A 19,031-nucleotide genomic window follows, 5' to 3' on the forward strand; every position below is an offset into this window, starting at 1 on the left:
CATGATCTGCCCCACCCCCGTAAATAAACGAATAGCAGTTTTATTACATAAGTGAATAGGTGTGTGTATGCGCGTGTGTGTGTGCGTGCGTGTGTGTTTTTGCGTGCGTGCGAGTCTGTGTGAGTGTCCGTGCGTGTTTGTGTTTGTGTAATTGTGTGTGTGGGTGGATGCGTGTGTGGTGTGTGCGTGCGTGTGTGTGGAGAGTGTGGTGTAAGTTTAGTGTGTGTGTAGTGTGAGTGTGGTGTGTGTGATGTCTGTAGTGTGTGGAGTGTGTGCGTGTGCGGTGTGTGTGTGGTTTGTGGTATGTGTGTGGTGTGTAAAGTGTGTGTGTGGTGTGGGTGTGGTGTATGGAATGTCTTTAGTGTGTGTGGTGTGTGCGGAGAGTGTGGTGTAAGTGTAGTGTGTGTGTAGAGTGAGTGTGGTGTGTGTGACGTCTGTAGTGTGTGGAGTGTGTGCGTGTGCGGTGTGTGTGTGGTTTGTGGTATGTGTGTGGTGTGTAAAGTGTGTGTGTGGTGTGGGTGTGGTGTATGGGATGTCTTTAGTGTGTGTGGTGTGTGTGGAGTGTGTGGTGTATGTGTTGTGTGTGTGGTGTTTGGTGTGTGTGTGTGTGTGTGTTGTATGTGTGGCGTGTGAGTGTTGTGTTGTGCGTGGTGTGTGTGTATATGTGTGTGTGTGCGTGCGTGTGTGTGTTTGTGTGTGTTTGGGGGGTTGTGTGCGTGCTTGCGTATGCGTGTGTGTGGGTGGGTGTTGTTGTGTGTGTGTGTGGGTGTGTTTGTGTGTATATGTGTGTGTGTGCGTGGTTTCGTGGGTGCATGTGTACGTGTGTGTGTGTGTATGTGTGTCTGTGCATGTGTGTGCGTGTGTGTGGGGGGGGGCATGAGGGCAAAACGAAGAACAGATGAGAAGAATTATCTCTCTCTCTCTCTCTCTCTCTCTATCTCTATCTCTCGGCCTCTGGCTCTCTCTCTCTCTCTCTCTCTCTCTCTGGCTCTTTGATTCTCTCTTTCTCTTTCTCTCCTCCACACACACACACACACAAACACAAACATTCAAAAACACAAACAGACGCACACATACACACACACGCAGACACATACACACATCAACACACACACACACATCCACACAAACACATATCCACACAAACACACACACACAAACACAAACATGCAAAAACACAAACAAACGCACACATACACCCACATGCACACACATCTACACATACACACACACAACACTCACATCACACATACACACATATTCTTTCTCTCTCCTTCACACACACACACACACACAAACATGCAAAAACACAAACAGACGGACACATACACACACGCACACACAAACACACACACACACACATCCACACAAACACACACACAAACACAAACACACACATGCAAAAACACAAACAGAAGCACACATACACACACACGCACACACATACACACATCAACACACACACACATCCACACAAACACACACACACCACACATCACAAATACACACACATATATTCTCTCTCTCTCTCTCTCTCTCTCTCTCTCTCTCTCTCTCTCCTTCTCCACACACACACACACACACAAACATGCAAAAACACAATAATGTAGATTTGCCTTTCCTTAACTCACCTTAGCTAAGACTAACTTTACCTGAACTTTACCTGAAAAGTTAAGGCCTCACTACTTTAAAAAATACCTTAAATTTTACTCTAAATGGTCTTGTCCAAACGTTTTGTTCCAATGGTCAATTATTAGCCCGGACCCGAGTATCATAGACTTTCAGTACTGAATCAGTATATTCCATTAGTAAGTCGGCGACTCAGTACTGATTCAGTGACCTAGGATGTTACGAAGAAATTAACTACTATGAAAGTAATTACGAAAAGAACTGGAATAAAAATGCAAAGTAAGTCCAGTGACTTGATGCCTTTTTTCATTGAGTCTTTGAAAAAAAAAAGAAAAACATGTTAGGAGCACCACAATAGCAGAAATCTGTTGAAGCAGCTGAAGCAAAAGCTCTGTTGATTTGCACAACAAGTTCAGTAACTTGATGCAAAAATGGAGCAGCTAAGAATCTATCAAGAGAAAAATCCGAAAGTGTAGCCCTTTATTTGAAATAGGCAAACCAAGCCCAGTGACTTGATGCCTTTTTTCTTATTAGTTTTTAAACAAAAACAATAATTTGTCAGAGGTGCGACATATATTTTTGAAAATTCGGAAATGAACTTATCAAATTGATTGCATAGCAAGTTCAGTAACTTGATGCAGCTGTTAGGAAGGAATTAACTACTATGAGACTAACTACGAAAAGAACTGGAATTAAAAAAATGCAAAGCAAGTCCAGTGACTTGATGCCTTCTATTATTAGTTTTCAAACGAAAACAATAATTCGTCAGAGGCGCGACATACAATTTTGAAAATTCGGAAATTAACTTATCAAATTGATTGCGTAGCCAGTTCAGTAACTTGATGCAGCTGTTAGGAAGGAATTAACTACTATGAGACTAACTACGAAAAGAACTGGAATTAAAAAAATGCAAAGCAAGTCCAGTGACTTGATGCCTTCTATTATTAGTTTTCAAACGAAAACAATAATTTGTCAGAGGCGCGACATATATTTTTGAAAATTCGGAAATGAACTTATCAAATTGATTGCATAGCAAGTTCAGTAACTTGATGCAGCTGTTAGGAAGGAATTAACTACTATGAGACTAACTACGAAAAGAACTGGAATTAAAAAAATGCAAAGCAAGTCCAGTGACTTGATGCCTTCTATTATTAGTTTTCAAACGAAAACAATAATTCGTCAGAGGCGCGACATACAATTTTGAAAATTCGGAAATTAACTTATCAAATTGATTGCGTAGCCAGTTCAGTAACTTGATGCAGCTGTTAGGAAGGAATTAACTACTATGAGACTAACTACGAAAAGAACTGGAATTAAAAAAATGCAAAGCAAGTCCAGTGACTGGACGCCTTTTTTCTTATTAGTTTTTAAACAAAAACAATAATTTGTCAGAGGCGCGACATATATTTTTGAAAATTTGGAAATGAACTCATTAAATTGATTGCATAGCAAGTTCAGTAACTTGATGCGGCTGTTAGGAAGGAATTAACTACTATGAAAGTAACTACGAAAAGAACTGGAATTAAAAATAATGCAAACCAAGTCCATTGACTTGATGCCTTTTATAATTAGTTTTCAAACGAAAACAATAATTTGTCAGAGGCGCGACATATATTTTTGAAAATTCGGAAATGGACTTATCAAATTGATTGCATAGCAGGTTCAGTAACTTGATGCAGCTGTTAGGAAGGAATTAACTACTATGAGACTAACTACGAAAAGAACTGGAATTAAAAAAGCAAAGCAAGTCCAGTGACTCGATGGCTTTTGTCATTAGTTTTCCAACGAAAACAAAAATTAGTCAGGGGCGCGACATAAACTTTTGAAAATTCGGAATTGAACTCATTAAATTGATTGCATAGCAAGTTCAGTAACTTGATGCGGCTGTTAGGAAGGAATTAACTACTATGAAAGTAACTACGAAAAGAACTGGAATTTAAAAAAATGCAAAGCAAGTCCAGTGACTTGATGCCTTCTATTATTAGTTTTCAAACGAAAACAATAATTCGTCAGAGGCGCGACATACAATTTTGAAAATTCGGAAATTAACATATCAAATTGATTGCGTAGCCAGTTCAGTAACTTGATGCAGCTGTTAGGAAGGAATTAACTACTATGAGACTAACTACGAAAAGAACTGGAATTAAAAAAATGCAAAGCAAGTCCAGTGACTCGACGCCTTTTTTCTTATTAGTTTTTAAACAAAAACAGTAATTTGTCAGAGGCGCGACATATGTTTTTGAAAATTCGGAAATGGACTTATCAAATTGATTGCATAGCAGGTTCAGTAACTTGATGCAGCTGTTAGGAAGGAATTAACTACTATGAGACTAACTACGAAAAGAACTGGAATTAATAAAGCAAAGCAAGTCCAGTGACTCGATGGCTTTTGTCAATAGTTTTCCAACGAAAACAAAAATTAGTCAGGGGCGCGACATAAACTTTTGAAAATTCGGAATTGAACTCATTAAAATGATTGCATAGCAAGTTCAGTAACTTGATGCGGCTGTTAGGAAGTAATTAAATACTACGAGACTAACTACGAAAAGAACTGGAATTTAAAAAAAGCAAAGCAAGTCCAGTGACTCGATGCCTTTTGTTATTAGTTTTCCAACGAAAAAAAAAATTAGTCAGGGGCGCGACATAAACTTTTGAAAATTCGGAATTGAACTCATTAAAATGATTGCATAGCGAGTTCAGTAACTTGATGCGGCTGTTAGGAAGGAATTAAAAACTATGAAAGTAATTACAAAAAGAACTGGAATTAAAAAAATGCATAGCAAGTTCAGTAACTTGATGCAGCTGTTAGGAAGGAATTAACTACTATGAGACTAACTACGAAAAGAACTGGAATTAAAAAAGCAAAGCAAGTCCAGTGACTCGATGGCTTTTGTCATTAGTTTTCCAACGAAAACAAAAATTAGTCAGGGGCGCGACATAAACTTTTGAAAATTCGGAATTGAACTCATTAAAATGATTGCATAGCAAGTTCAGTAACTGGATGCGGCTGTTAGGAAGTAATTAAATACTACGAGACTAACTACGAAAAGAACTGGAATTTAAAAAAAGCAAAGCAAGTCCAGTGACTCGATGCCTTTTGTTATTAGTTTTCCAACGAAAAAAAAATTAGTCAGGGGCGCGACATAAACTTTTGAAAATTCGGAATTGAACTCATTAAAATGATTGCATAGCGAGTTCAGTAACTTGATGCGGCTGTTAGGAAGGAATTAAAAACTATGAAAGTAATTACAAAAAGAACTGGAATTAAAAAAATGCATAGCAAGTTCAGTAACTTGATGCAGCTGTTAGGAAGGAATTAACTACTATGAGACTAACTACGAAAAGAACTGGAATTTAAAAAAAAGCAAAGCAAGTCCAGTGACTCGATGCCTTTTGTTATTAGTTTTCCAACGAAAACAAAAATTAGTCAGGGGCGCGACATACAATTTTGAAAATTCGGAAATTAACATATCAAATTGATTGCGTAGCCAGTTCAGTAACTTGATGCAGCTGTTAGGAAGGAATTAACTACTATGAGACTAACTACGAAAAGAACTGGAATTAAAAAAATGCAAAGCAAGTCCAGTGACTCGACGCCTTTTTTCTTATTAGTTTTTAAACAAAAACAGTAATTTGTCAGAGGCGCGACATATGTTTTTGAAAATTCGGAAATGAACTCATTAAACTGATTGCATAGCAAGTTCAGTAACTTGATGCGGCTGTTAGGAAGGAATTAACTACTATGAAAGTAACTACGAAAAGGACTGGAATTAGAAAAATGCAAAGCAAGTCCAGTGACTCGATGCCTTTTTTCTTATTAGTTTTTAAGCAAGAACAATAATTTGTCAGAGGCGCGACATATATTTTTGAAAATTCGGAAATGAACTCATTAAATTGATTGCATAGCAAGTTCAGTAACTTGATGCGGCTGTTAGGAAGGAATTAACTACTATGAAAGTAACTACGAAAAGAACTGGAATTAAAAATAATGCAAACCAAGTCCATTGACTTGATGCCTTTTATAATTAGTTTTCAAACGAAAACAATAATTTGTCAGAGGCGCGACATATTTTTGAAAATTCGGAAATGGACTTATCAAATTGATTGCATAGCAGGTTCAGTAACTTGATGCAGCTGTTAGGAAGGAATTAACTACTATGAGACTAACTACGAAAAGAACTGGAATTAAAAAAGCAAAGCAAGTCCAGTGACTCGATGGCTTTTGTCATTAGTTTTCCAACGAAAACAAAAATTAGTCAGGGGCGCGACATAAATTTTTGAAAATTCGGAATTGAACTCATTAAAATGATTGCATAGCGAGTTCAGTAACTTGATGCGGCTGTTAGGAAGGAATTAAAAACTATGAAAGTAATTACAAAAAGAACTGGAATTAAAAAAATGCATAGCAAGTTCAGTAACTTGATGCAGCTGTTAGGAAGGAATTAACTACTATGAGACTAACTACGAAAAGAACTGGAATTTAAAAAAAAAGCAAAGCAAGTCCAGTGACTCGATGCCTTTTGTTATTAGTTTTCCAACGAAAACAAAAATTAGTCAGGGGCGCGACATAAACTTTGGAAAATTCGGAATTGAACTCAGTAAAATGATTGCATAGCAAGTTCAGTAACTTGATGCGGCTGTTAGGAAGGAATTAACTACTATGAGACTAACTACGAAAAGAACTGGAATTAAAAAAGCAAAGCAAGTCCAGTGACTCGATGGCTTTTGTTATTAGTTTTCCAACGAAAACAAAAATTAGTCAGGGGCGCGACATAAACTTTTGAAAATTCGGAATTGAACTCATTAAAATGATTGCATAGCAATTTCAGTAACCTGATGCGGCTGTTAGGAAGGAATTAAATACTATGAAAGTAAGTACAAAAAGAACTGGAATTAAAAAAATACATAGCAAGTTCAGTAACTTGATGCAGCTGTTAGGAAGGAGTTAACTACTATGAGACTAACTACGAAAAGAACTGGAATTTAAAAAAAGCAAAGCAAGTCCAGTGACTCGATGCCTTTTGTTATTAGTTTTCCAACGAAACCAAAAATTAGTCAGGGGCGCGACATAAATTTTTGAAAATTCGGAATTGAACTCATTGAAATGATTGCATAGCAAGTTCAGTAACTTGATGCGGCTGTTAGGAAGGAATTAACTACTATGAGACTAACTACGAAAAGAACTGGAATTAAAAAAGCAAAGCAAGTCCAGTGACTCGATGGCTTTTGTTATTAGTTTTCCAACGAAAACAAAAATTAGTCAGGGGCGCGACATAAACCTTTGAAAATTCGGAATTGAACTCATTAAAATGATTGCATAGCAAGTTCAGTAACTTGATGCGGATGTTAGGAAGGAATTAAATACTATGAGACTAACTACGAAAAGAACTGGAATTAAAAAAAAGCAAAGCAAGTCCAGTGACTCGATGCCTTTTGTTATTAGTTTTCCAACGAAAACAAAAATTAGTCAGGGGCCCGACATAAACTTTTGAAAATTCGGAATTGAACTCATTAAAATGATTGCATAGCAATTTCAGTAACCTGATGCGGCTGTTAGGAAGGAATTAAATACTATGAAAGTAACTACGAAAAGAACTGGAATTAAAAAAATGCAAAGCAAGTCCAGTAACTTGATGCCTTTTTTATTATTAGTTTTCCAACGAAAACAAAAATTTCTCAAAGGCGCGACATACATTTTTGAAAACTCGGAAATAAACTCATTTAATTGATTGCATAGCAAGCTCAGTAACTTGATGCGGCTGTTAGGAAGGAATTAAATACTAAGAAAATAATTACGAAAAGAACTGGAATTAAAAAAATGCAAAGCAAATCCATTGACTTGATGCCTTTTTTATTATTAGTTTTCCAACGAAAACAAAAATTTTGTCATAGGCGCGACATAAACTTTTGAAAATTCGGAAATGAACTCATTAAATTGATTGCATAGCAAGTTCAGTAACTTGATGCGGCTGTTAGGAAGGAATTAAATACTATGAAAGTAATTACAAAAAGAATTGGAAATTAAAAAAATGCAAAGCAAGTCCAGTGACTTGATGCTTTTTTTATTATTAATTTTCCAACGAAAACAAAAATTTCTCAGAGGCGCGACATACATTTTTGAAAACTCGGAAGTAAACTCATTTAATTGATTGCATAGCAAGCTCAGTAACTTGATGCGGCTGTTAGGAAGGAATTAAATACTAAGAAAGTAATTACGAAAAGAACTGGAATTTAAAAAATGCAAAGCAAATCCATTGACTTGATGCCTTTTTTATTATTAGTTTTCCAACGAAAACAAAAATTTTGTCATAGGCGCGACATAAACTTTTGAAAATTCGGAAATGAACTCATTAAATTGATTGCATAGCAAGTTCAGTAACTTGATGCGGCTGTTAGGAAGGAATTAAATACTATGAAAGTAATTACAAAAAGAACTGGAATTAAAAAAAATGCAAAGCAAGTCCAGTGACTTGATGCTTTTTTTTATTATTAGTTTTCCAACGAAAACAAAAATTTCTCAGAGGCGCGACATAAATTTTTGAAAACTCGGAAATGAACTCATTAAATTGATTGCATAGCAAGTTCATTAACTTGATGAGGCTGTTAGGAAGGAATTAAATACTATGAAAGTAATTACAAAAAGAACTGGAATTTAAAAAATGCAAAGCAAGTCCAGTGACTTGATGCCTTTTTTATTATTAGTTTTCCAACGAAAACAAAAATTTCTCAGAGGCGCGACATAAATTTTTGAAAACTCGGAAATGAACTCATTAAATTGATTGCATAGCAAGTTCAGTAACTTGATGCGGCTGTTAGGAAGGAATTAAATACTATGAAAGTAATTACGAAAAGAACTGGAATTAAAAAATGCAAAGCAAGTCCAGTGACTTGATGTCTTTTTTATTATTAGTTTTCCAACGAAAACAAACATTTTGTCAGAGGCGCGACATAAACTTTTGAAAACTTGGAAATGAACTCATTAAATTGATTGCATAGCAAGTTCAGTAACTTGATGCGGCTGTTAGGAAGGAATTAAATACTATGAAAGTAATTACAAAAAGAACTGGAATTAAAAAAATGCAAAGCAAGTCCAGTGACTTGATGCCTTTTTTATTATTAGTTTTCCAACGAAAACAAAAATTTCTCAGAGGCGCAACATGAATTTTTGAAAACTCGGAAATGAACTCAATAAATTGATTGCATAGCAAGTTCAGTAACTTGATGCCTTTTTTATTATTAGTTTTCCAACGAAAACAAAAATTTCTCAGAGGCGCGACATAAACTTTTGAAAATTCGGAAATGAACTCATTAAATTGATTGCATAGCAAGTTCAGTAACTTGATGCGGCTGTTAGGAAGGAATTAAATACTATGAAAGTAATTACAAAAAGAACTGGAATTTAAAAAATGCAAAGCAAGTCCAGTGACTTGATGCCTTTTTTATTATTAGTTTTCCAACGAAAACAAAAATTTCTCAGAGGCGCGACATAAATTTTTGAAAACTCGGAAATGAACTCATTAAATTGATTGCATAGCACGTTCAGTAACTTGATGCGGCTGTTAGGAAGGAATTAAATACTATGAAAGTAATTACGAAAAGAACTGGAATTAAAAAATGCAAAGCAAGTCCAGTGACTTGATGCCTTTTTTATTATTAGTTTTCCAACGAAAACAAAAATTTCTCAGAGGCGCGACATGAATTTTTGAAAACTCGGAAATGAACTCATTAAATTGATTGCATAGCAAGTTCAGCAACTTGATGCGGCTGTTAGGAAGGAATTAAATACTATGAAAGTAATTACGAAAAGAACTGGAACTAAAAAAATGCAAAGCAAGTCCATTAACTTGATGCCTTTTATATTATTAGTTTTCCAACGAAAACAAAAACTTCTCAGAGGCGCGACAAAAATTTTTGAAAACTCAGAAATGAACTCATTAAATTGATTGCATAGCAAGTTCAGTAATTTGATGCGGCTGTTAGGAAGGAATTAAATACTATGAAAGTAATTACGAAAAGAACTGGAATTAAAAAAATGCAAAGCAAGTCCAGTGACTTGATGTCTTTTTTATTATTAGTTTTCCAACGAAAACAAAAATTTTGTCAGAGGCGCGACATAAATTTTGAAAACTCGGAAATGAACTCATTAAATTGATTGCATAGCAAGTTCAGTAACTTGATGCGGCTGTTAGGAAGGAATTAAATACTATGAAAGCAATTACAAAAAAGAAATGGTATTACAAAAATGCAAAGCAAGTCCAGTGACTTGATGCCTTTTTTATTATTAGTTTTCCAATGAAAACAAAAATTTCTCAGAGGCGCGACATGAATTTTTGAAAACTCGGAAATGAACTCATTAAATTGATTGCATAGCACGTTCAGTAACTTGATGCGGCTGTTAGGAAGGAATTAAATACTATGAAAGTAATTACGAAAAGAACTGGAATTAAAAAAATGCAAAGCAAGTCCAGTGACTTGATGCCTTTTTTATTATTACTTTTCCAACGAAAACAAAAATTTCTCAGAGGCGCGACATAAACTTTTGAAAACTCGGAAATGAACTCATTAAATTGATTGCATAGCAAGTTCAGTAACTTGATGCGGCTGTTAGGAAGGAATTAAATACTATGAAAGTAATTACGAAAAGAACTGGAATTAAAAAAAGTCCAGTGACTTGATGCAAAATGGAGCAGCTAAGTATCTATCAAGAGAAAAATCCGAAAGCATAGCCCTTTATTAACTAGTCAAACGATTACAAAGAGAACATTAAAATTTTAAGCTTTTTACCAAATAAGTCCAGCATACAGATATTAGGATTGCTCAGAAATTGAACACAATTTCACCATAAAACTTCTGTTCAATTGATGTGGTTTTTGTATTGAAAAATCCTTAAAATGAAATACTCTACGGAGCGAAGTTACTGGAAGAAGTTTTTTATTTGTGCCTTCAGAAACTGAGTAGAAGACGCCTTTAAAGAGTCCAATTTTTTCAACATCATCAAAACTTCTAACGCTGGCCATTAGTTTGTCAGGGAAAAGACGATTGGTAAATTTTACAAAATACTCTATTTGGCCAAATTTTTCTTCATTTTCATCGAAGAAGTAAACATAGCAATTTCCCAGCCTGGATCTTCTGTAAGCTTCGCAATCAAAGTAAACATTTTTTATTGTCACCCGATTGAAAAATTTCCCATCAGGGTATTGTTTTCGTCCTTCTTTGACCGCTTCTGTCTCACGGAACTCATTGTCATAACATTCATCAGCGACGTTTGAGCATCCAACAAATTTGTCAAAAAAGGTTTTCAATTTCGGGTTAAAAACTTCTTTTTGAGCAAATTTTTGACGATGTAAAAATCGTCTACATATGATTTCAGCATCTGAATGCGATCCACTAAAAAGCTGCGAAAGTAATCTGTTGGCGGCCTCAAAACTCATAGCAGAGTAGCAGCAGAGAGGCCCAAATCTCTTGACCTGGTCTGCAAAATGTTTCAGACAATGTACATTGATATTTTCAATTTTCTCATTTCCCATATGGACTGATACAATTTCCTCGCAAAATTCATTGAGAAGCTTTTCTGAAATTCTAGTTGTAGCTTCGCAGCTGGATTCTAACAGCAGACGGATACCAAAAACCAATTTCGAAAGATGCGAGAACAAAAAAGAGGGAAGTCTGTTCATAAATACAATAGGACTTATATAAAAAACCAATTGAAGTGTTCGTTCGCTTTGAACTGAGGCATATCGTCAAGAGACCTGATCTTTCTTGAAAACGCGACCATTTCTCTAGGGCAGCACATGTTAGAAACAACAATGTTAATTTTGATTTTTTCTTCAGTGTTCAGTTCTTTAAAGCAAAGCCGCAGAAGGTCAGGGAAAACACCGAGTAACACACAGTGCATATAATCAATTGGCGCGGTAAGTGGAAGGCCATCAATTATTGAAGAAAAAGCACTTCTACCTTTAACACTAACAACATTATAGAGCGTATCAGCTTCAAAAACTTCGGTTAATTTTATTAAGTTATTATTTACTGATTGTTCCCGTACATCACCACACTGGTCCGATGGATAATAGGAATGGGTTTTTGCTATCGTTTTTCCGGGCACAGTGCAATAAAGGCATCCGTAAAAGCCATTGAACTTGAACATATTGAGAATATGGCTTTTCGCGCCAAGATCAGATACTAACAGCCGAACTTTAAAGGATACATTGATAGTACAATTATCAACGCTGTCATAAACCTCTACAGAAGATAGCAGTTCTCCCTTCACAAACGGAACAATTTCAAACCAATCGGGTTGACCTCCACCAACGAATAGCGCTGCCAGAACAATATTTTTCTGGGACATCCTAAGACGAGGGGGAAAATCGGCAATTTGAACCCAAATGGGCCACAATTCTTTCCTCATGGTTGATTTTTTGATGCTGACTCCGTCAGAGAAAAAAACTAAACTGATTTTGATTGCACCGTTGTTGTCTTTTTTCACAAAAGGAAAGACATTGGAGTTGAAATCTGAGTTTGGCTCCCTTTGTCAATTTACTGAATGTTTGAAAATGGCTTGCAAATTTTTCTGAACCAAAAAGCGCAATTGAAATCTGAAGTTTAGTACACAAAAAGAATAGCGCTTTTTTTGCGAAAGCAGCGTATCTGCTCTTGAAAATTCTGTTTGATTTTCTTAATATGAGAAAAACCAGAAGGAAAACAATTATCAGATGGAAGAAAAGCTTTTATCAAACTGTGAACAGAAGAAGCACACACATCCGAGAGATTAAACCGAGAACACAAAAAATCAGTCAAGATAGCAGCTTCTTCAGCTGTTAGTTCGCTACCGTCAAAAAGTTTTTCTCTTGCCGAACTCGATGTTTCTTCAATACAATGGGAAAAAGAAATCTCGGAGTCTGATAGATCGGACATATCCGGAGGCACTTCCAAATCCTCCCCGGCTCCACCAGATTTTTCTAAAGAGGGGTAAACAATGTTTGGTACGGGAAATATCCCCTTGATTGAAGGAGAAAACTTTTCGCTGCCTACATCACAGTCAGAATCTGTTGAAACATAACTACTTGTTGGAGACTCATCTTCAGACTCTTGGACAGATTCGGTGTCAGCACATGACATAGATGACTCATCAGAAGCGATTTTGGGTGAATTTTCTGTACTTAGAGGACTACTTGTAACAGCGTTAAATATTTCGATCAATTCACGTCCCCTGATCCTTCTTTTCTTAAGTAGAGGCTCTTCAGTAATGTATACAGGACTTTCCACAGTTTCAGATCTTAAACTCAAGAGTTCTTCGTCAGCAAGATCAGTTATTAGGTCACCAAGCAGCAAATCAAAGGTAACTTCGAATAATAAGTTATCAGTTTTTGAGATTTCGCAAGTCCTGCAGAGACAACTGTTGAATTCGAAGAATTCGGTGCCGTATTTTACGAACAACTCGTCACCAGGGCTTATGCGTCGTTTCACTTTCAATTGAACTATGCCAGAATCACTTGTGAAATCGTACTCACAATTTGGAGTACAGTCAGAATTCACAAACCTTACGGGTCCCAGCAAAAGCAGTTGCTCTCCGGTACGTTCGGAAGACATTACGGATAGATCAGTAACGACTCCATCAGGTATCGCGGCAACAAAACCCACAGGATTTCTCCTCGTAACAGCTGGAGGTCTTAAAATAGTTTTCCCTTTGTATATGAGCCGATAACCACCAAAACGATCATGCTGGATTTCAAAATTGGGAGAGAGTTCTTTGTAAGACCTAGTAATAGCATCATACGTGTTTTTCCACTTGGCTTCTTTCTTTAATTTCCGCTCAAAAATTGTTTCCATCATAGGTTCAATGGTCTTCATCGCGGGCCGGTCTGGCGTTTCAACCAATCTTTGAACAGTAAACAAATCGCATTGCGCCAAAACCGACCATTCTACTTTTTTTGGCAGCATTACTTCTTAAAAAAACAGGAGAAATGGTAATGTCGAGTTTCAAATTTTTTAAAACATAATTTCAAAAACAAACGGAAACCATCAAAGAGTTTTTAGTTAAAAATGACGAAGATTGCCTTTGGGACTCAGTTGAATGAAAACAAAAACAAAACCACTTAAATTAAGAAAACTTTCCGAACAGACAAATAGTACACAACGTTTAAGTCGAACTTATAACCGCAACATAACTAACTCAAAATTTTTAACTTTACCGCCTTTAAATACAAGGCACCTGAAGCAACATTTTGAAATCTCAGAGAGAGGAAACACTGGAATGAACAAAGTAGGGGGTAGTAATTTGGTGAACACAAAAAAGCCAACTAAACGACTGATACTTCATCATTATCTCTAGCGATTCAAATAATAAAAGCAAAAACAAAAACAAGAGGAAGAAGGATTTTTCGTTTCGTATCAGTTTACTTTAAATTCTCTGATCCTTTTGGATTTCTTATTGATACGCTAATTGCTCATGCTCATTGCTACGATCTCCATCGTAGTAGTTGCTTACAGTTGTCGCTGCATTGTTATCTAAATAATTTCCGCTATCACCGTCACAATTGTCAGATGTTCCAATATTGCCACCCTGATCACCACTACGGCGTTCGATTGATTTGATTTCGTTTGCCCTATTGTTTACGCTCACCTTGGCCAGCTCGTACATGTGGACCCACTTGTTATCAAACTTCAACCGGAACAGATCTAAATCCCAAAAAAGTCATCGAAAAAGTAATATAAAAGATAAAAAGTAAATAGTAAAAAGATAAAAGTTCAAGACTAATGGAATGCAGATTAGTGTTCGGAACAATTATTCACCAACTTAGTCTACTGAATTACAGAAACTTTCTTGTGCTCACGGTACGCAAACCTTTGAAAAGCTCCTTCCTAACTGGGGAGAAGTCAGTTCGAGTGACTGCCCCCTGCCTCTGTTTTTCCTTAGGGGACAGCATGTGGAGTTTAATCTCTTCTGTTGTCCACGGAAGTTTGCAAGCATTTCTGCCAATGAGTTGTGGTGTTGAACCATCTACTAGTGCCAGGTCTTTCCCTGTTCCTGGTCCAGTTGTTATGGGAAGCAATGGATTATCACTCTCCGGAAAGCTTTTAGCTTTTGGAAGCAGGACACCCAGTTTTGAGACCTCCGCCGTCTAAAGAAATCAATACCAAACTCTCATGTCTAAGCTAATAAAAAAAGCAAAATAATCTCAACAGCACGCAAGTAAAATCATAAAACCAGCCAACATCATAATGAGATAAATTTCGTACTAACCAATTGCTTAACAGCATTCGTTGAGATCTGAATTTCTCGGTAATTGCGATTGGAAATCGCCTTAAGTTCCGGTCGTAATTCACTCATGCAATTGATGATCAACTGCGCGGCCTCCATGATTTTGTCCGCTGCCGCCTTTATTGAATCTGACGCCTCACGATCAATTTTTCGTTGCTTTAATTCCGTTGCCTCGCCAGGGTTTATTGTTTTGGCCCTTTTGACTTTTTTGCAGTTTCCGGGAGTCGACGAAACTATCTTCGGCGCAGCGGGATCGACTGACTCGGCTTCACAATTTTTCTTAAAACAACAAACTTTCTATGCAAAAAAAAATTTCAGCTTGAAATACAATCAAATTAAACCTGAGTTTTTGCTATCACGCTGCAATCCGGTTCTTCATTCTCTTGAATCTCACTTAGGGTTTTTGAAACGTCTTGAGGATCCAGCAACACAAAAGATTGAGAATGAGGACTCTGTTCAGCATCATTGACCTCTTCTCCGTGGGGAGCGACGTTTTCGTTGCCACTCTTTTGAGCTATTTCCAACTTCCGTCGGGAACCTTGTGGCCCAACGTTTTGACTGATCAAGATTTGGTCAATATCTTCGTAAACAGTTAAGTCTGGATCTACCGGCACGTTTATTAGAGGCTGAAAGCTCGTATTTCCTTCAGCGTCTTTTATTTGAACGCACGCGTCTCTCATGTGCTCATAACAAAATCTCTCATGTCCAACTGCAAGAACTAATGCCGTCCACACATACGACTTGGTTTTAGGATTCTTTTTGATCCATTTTATGTTCACAGAATCATTCCGCTAGAAAAACGTTTCTTTAGAAAAATTCATTTAAGTAAATTTTGATTCAAAGAAACTCTCACTTTTATGTAGCGACGCTCTCGTATCTCCATGCAAATAGAATCACATCGTGACCAAACTACGCTGCATTTTTGATCTTCGAAGTACACCAACCAAAATTTGTTTTGGAGTTGCTGCTTGATGATCTCTAAAGCTTCTGCTGCTAGTTTTCTATCGTTTGCACTTAGTCCCCGATTACTTCTTTGTGGTCTACTTGCTTGCGAATAAAAAATCATTTAGAAAAATAGCAAAACTACAATAATAATGGTAGTGATAATAAAATATGTATAGTGATAATAGAAATTAGCCGCAATAATTTTGTAGATCTGTAGTCTCAAAAAAATAGACCAAAAAAAATTGTCTTTTCATTGAAGGCTGATATGTTATATTTTGATAAAAACCTGTATAAGTTATTGCTGCCTATATTAGCTGCTCTCAAATAACCTTAATTTAGTGTGACACACACCCATTTGACCTTATCTCTAAATTAAAACAAGTAACAGTGAGGAAGTCATTTTTGCGAGTGAGGTAAATCAAGTGTGACCAAAAACTTAATCACGCGAATGAGCAAAAAAACTAGCTCCACTAAGATCAAAAAATGACGTCACACACGCACTTCAACTGAAATTGCATGAACTAATGAACAAAAAGCAAATTTGAAGTGGTTGTGACGTCATATGGTCGTAACAAAATCGCGACGACAAAATAAAAAAAGCCCAATAATAGCCCCAGCAATCGCTTTGCGGCTGTTAATAAGAAAATGAACGTTCGGCCTTCACTCACCGGACAGTGGAGCAAGCGTCATCAGGAAATTAATGTTATTTGTAAAACCAAATTATTTATAAAACTATAGCAGGTAATTTTTTTTCCGCCTGGTGAACGCACGAAAGTCTGGACATTTAATATTTCACAAAAAAATGGACCATTTCAAGCCCAGTTGTTTTATAGCTTTATAACGACCCAACAAATGGCAACAAATCAGAACCGTATCTAAACATAAAGACACACACACACACACACATATATATATATATATATATAAATATATATATATATATATATATATATATATAGAAATTAGTAAATACTAAAACGTAACAAAATCAAATAAAAACTAACATTGGCTGCGTCTTCCCGAGCATTGCCTAAATTGTCTTCCCGAGCATTGCCATTTTCTTCGTATAAATGTACTGGCTGATAACTCGTAGAAGTTGCTCCACCATCAAAATGATAACTACTAGAAATTGCTCGTCCTTCGAACTGATAACTACCAGAATTTGTTACGACTGCAGGCTGATAAGTACTATTTGCTGGACTTGAACTGACATACTCGTTTGGTGCCGCATTATTACTTTCTCGTGTAGCTGGAATTTGTTGAACGATTCGTACTCTTTTTGACTCTTGTGACATTTTTGAATAACTGCGTTGAGTATTTCTAGCGCACAAGCTGATTCAAGACAATATCTGAAATAAAATTTGCTTAAAGGTAATTAGTCTTTTTTTGACCGCTATGAACAACATTATTTTCATTTTGTAACTGACGATCACATCAGAGACATTAGGCAGCGTCTCTGGCAATTTCTGAACACTGCACGTGGATCTGGAACGTAGGTGCCACGGTGGCTGGTGGTGAGACTTGATAGCCATTGCGTGTAGTGACTCGACAGGTTGTTAGCTAAGCTCGAAACGGTGCAGACAGAGATTCCATATTTAACAAACAGATAGTTTCCCCCAAAGAATTGTTGGGGGGGGGGTTGGGAGAAGTAGAAGACTGAATGACTACCGGAAGATTAATTTCAATTCCGGAAGATCGAATTACAGATTGAGTTACAAAAATTAACACCACTCATTAGCACCACTCATTAACACCACGCATGTACATAGTTATGGCTCAGTTAATTCTATTGATAATTGTGCTACGATGAGATCGCTCGCTCCGGCTAACGACTTTCAGCTCATTTTCTCCAGACTCATTGAATTGATCAAAACCAGCCAATACACCAGCTCCAGCCACTCCCCTCAAAATGATAGCTCCGGCTCCGTTCATCATGGACATGAATCCTTCATTCTTCATAATCTGCATCGCACAGTCAATTGATCGCTTATACTTGACAGCTTGTCCAGATGTCATCATCATCATTTTCCAGATGTCGTCTAATGGTATCTATGGGGTATCTATGGGTCCTGCAGTCACCGTCACACCGTATCCCAGGCAGAAGGACAGCAATAAGTTGGCGTTCTCTCCCAAGAAGTTCTCCCAAGTTGCCGTTCTCTTCAATTTTAGCGGCGGCCGTTCAAAATTTTCCGTTCAATTAATAAATGATTAGATATAAATTATAACTTTGCAGCTCAAATTTGCAAAATGCACACCTTTGGTAACTCTTGCGCTGGTGTAATAAACTCTATTTAGTTAAGTCAAACTAGTTATAAATCAGACGCGGTTATAAATACGCACGTCTGCAAGGCTCAATCGTGAAGTTGTTATAACCATGTAAGTTATTACCACTAATCAGCCGTCAGTACCACAATACGTGTGTGTATTCGATTCAGTTTATTGATAAAACACATACAAACTATCTCAACGCGAACGCAAGTTTGAATCGGTAAAAGAAACGTAAGAATTGAAGATTATTGACACAATCTTCATAAGACACATAAGACACAATCAATAACTTGATAAGACACAATCAATAACTTCCAGCTTTGATCATCTCATCTTGGTTCTGTAAAAGCAATTTGACTCTTTCGATGGGAGCAGCAGCTGTCTTTGAGATTATTGCAGCAGCTCCGGCAAGGGCGAAATCTTCGAAAAAAGAAAGCTTGGGCTTTCCAGTTTGACTAGCAGCTGTGAGAAGCATATTGACTGACTAGGTTTGCTGTTTAAATCGTTACTTTCTTCTTTTGACGACAGTAATATTGCTTCTGAACCCTGTTGGAACTGTTTCATTTTTACTTAAACTTGAATATCCAATTCTATCATTCAAATTATATTAATCTTTGTTTTTGTTAGCTTAAGGTGTGTTTCCCGTTATACCCCCCCCCCCACTACCTTCCCCCCCCCCTTATGGTATAACTAACACGAGTGAGGGAGTACGTTATGAGCACTAAATTTTGATCACGTGTATAACATCCCCACCCCTTATGGTATAATTAACACGAGTGAGGGAGTACGTTATGAGCACTAAATTTTGATAACGTGTATAACATGATTAAATGGAACAGTTCCTCCCTGTTAAATATGGTCGATCCCGATCCAAATGCGATAAATGATAAGCAAATTAGAACAACATTAGAATAAGAGAATAAGTGAATAA

General features: G+C 36.7%; 1 protein-coding gene across 2 annotated transcripts in view; it reads left to right on the forward strand.

The window, feature by feature from the left end:
* The window catches only part of LOC142338410 (kallikrein 1-related peptidase b1-like), a 48,784-nt gene that overhangs the window by 25,362 nt on the left and 4,391 nt on the right, over positions 1 to 19,031 (forward strand). The gene's annotated exons all lie outside the window — the stretch shown is intronic.

Source organism: Convolutriloba macropyga, chromosome 4 (assembly GCF_964194025.1).
Source record: "Convolutriloba macropyga chromosome 4, txConMacr16.3, whole genome shotgun sequence".
Taxonomy (NCBI): Eukaryota; Metazoa; Xenacoelomorpha; order Acoela; family Convolutidae; genus Convolutriloba; species Convolutriloba macropyga.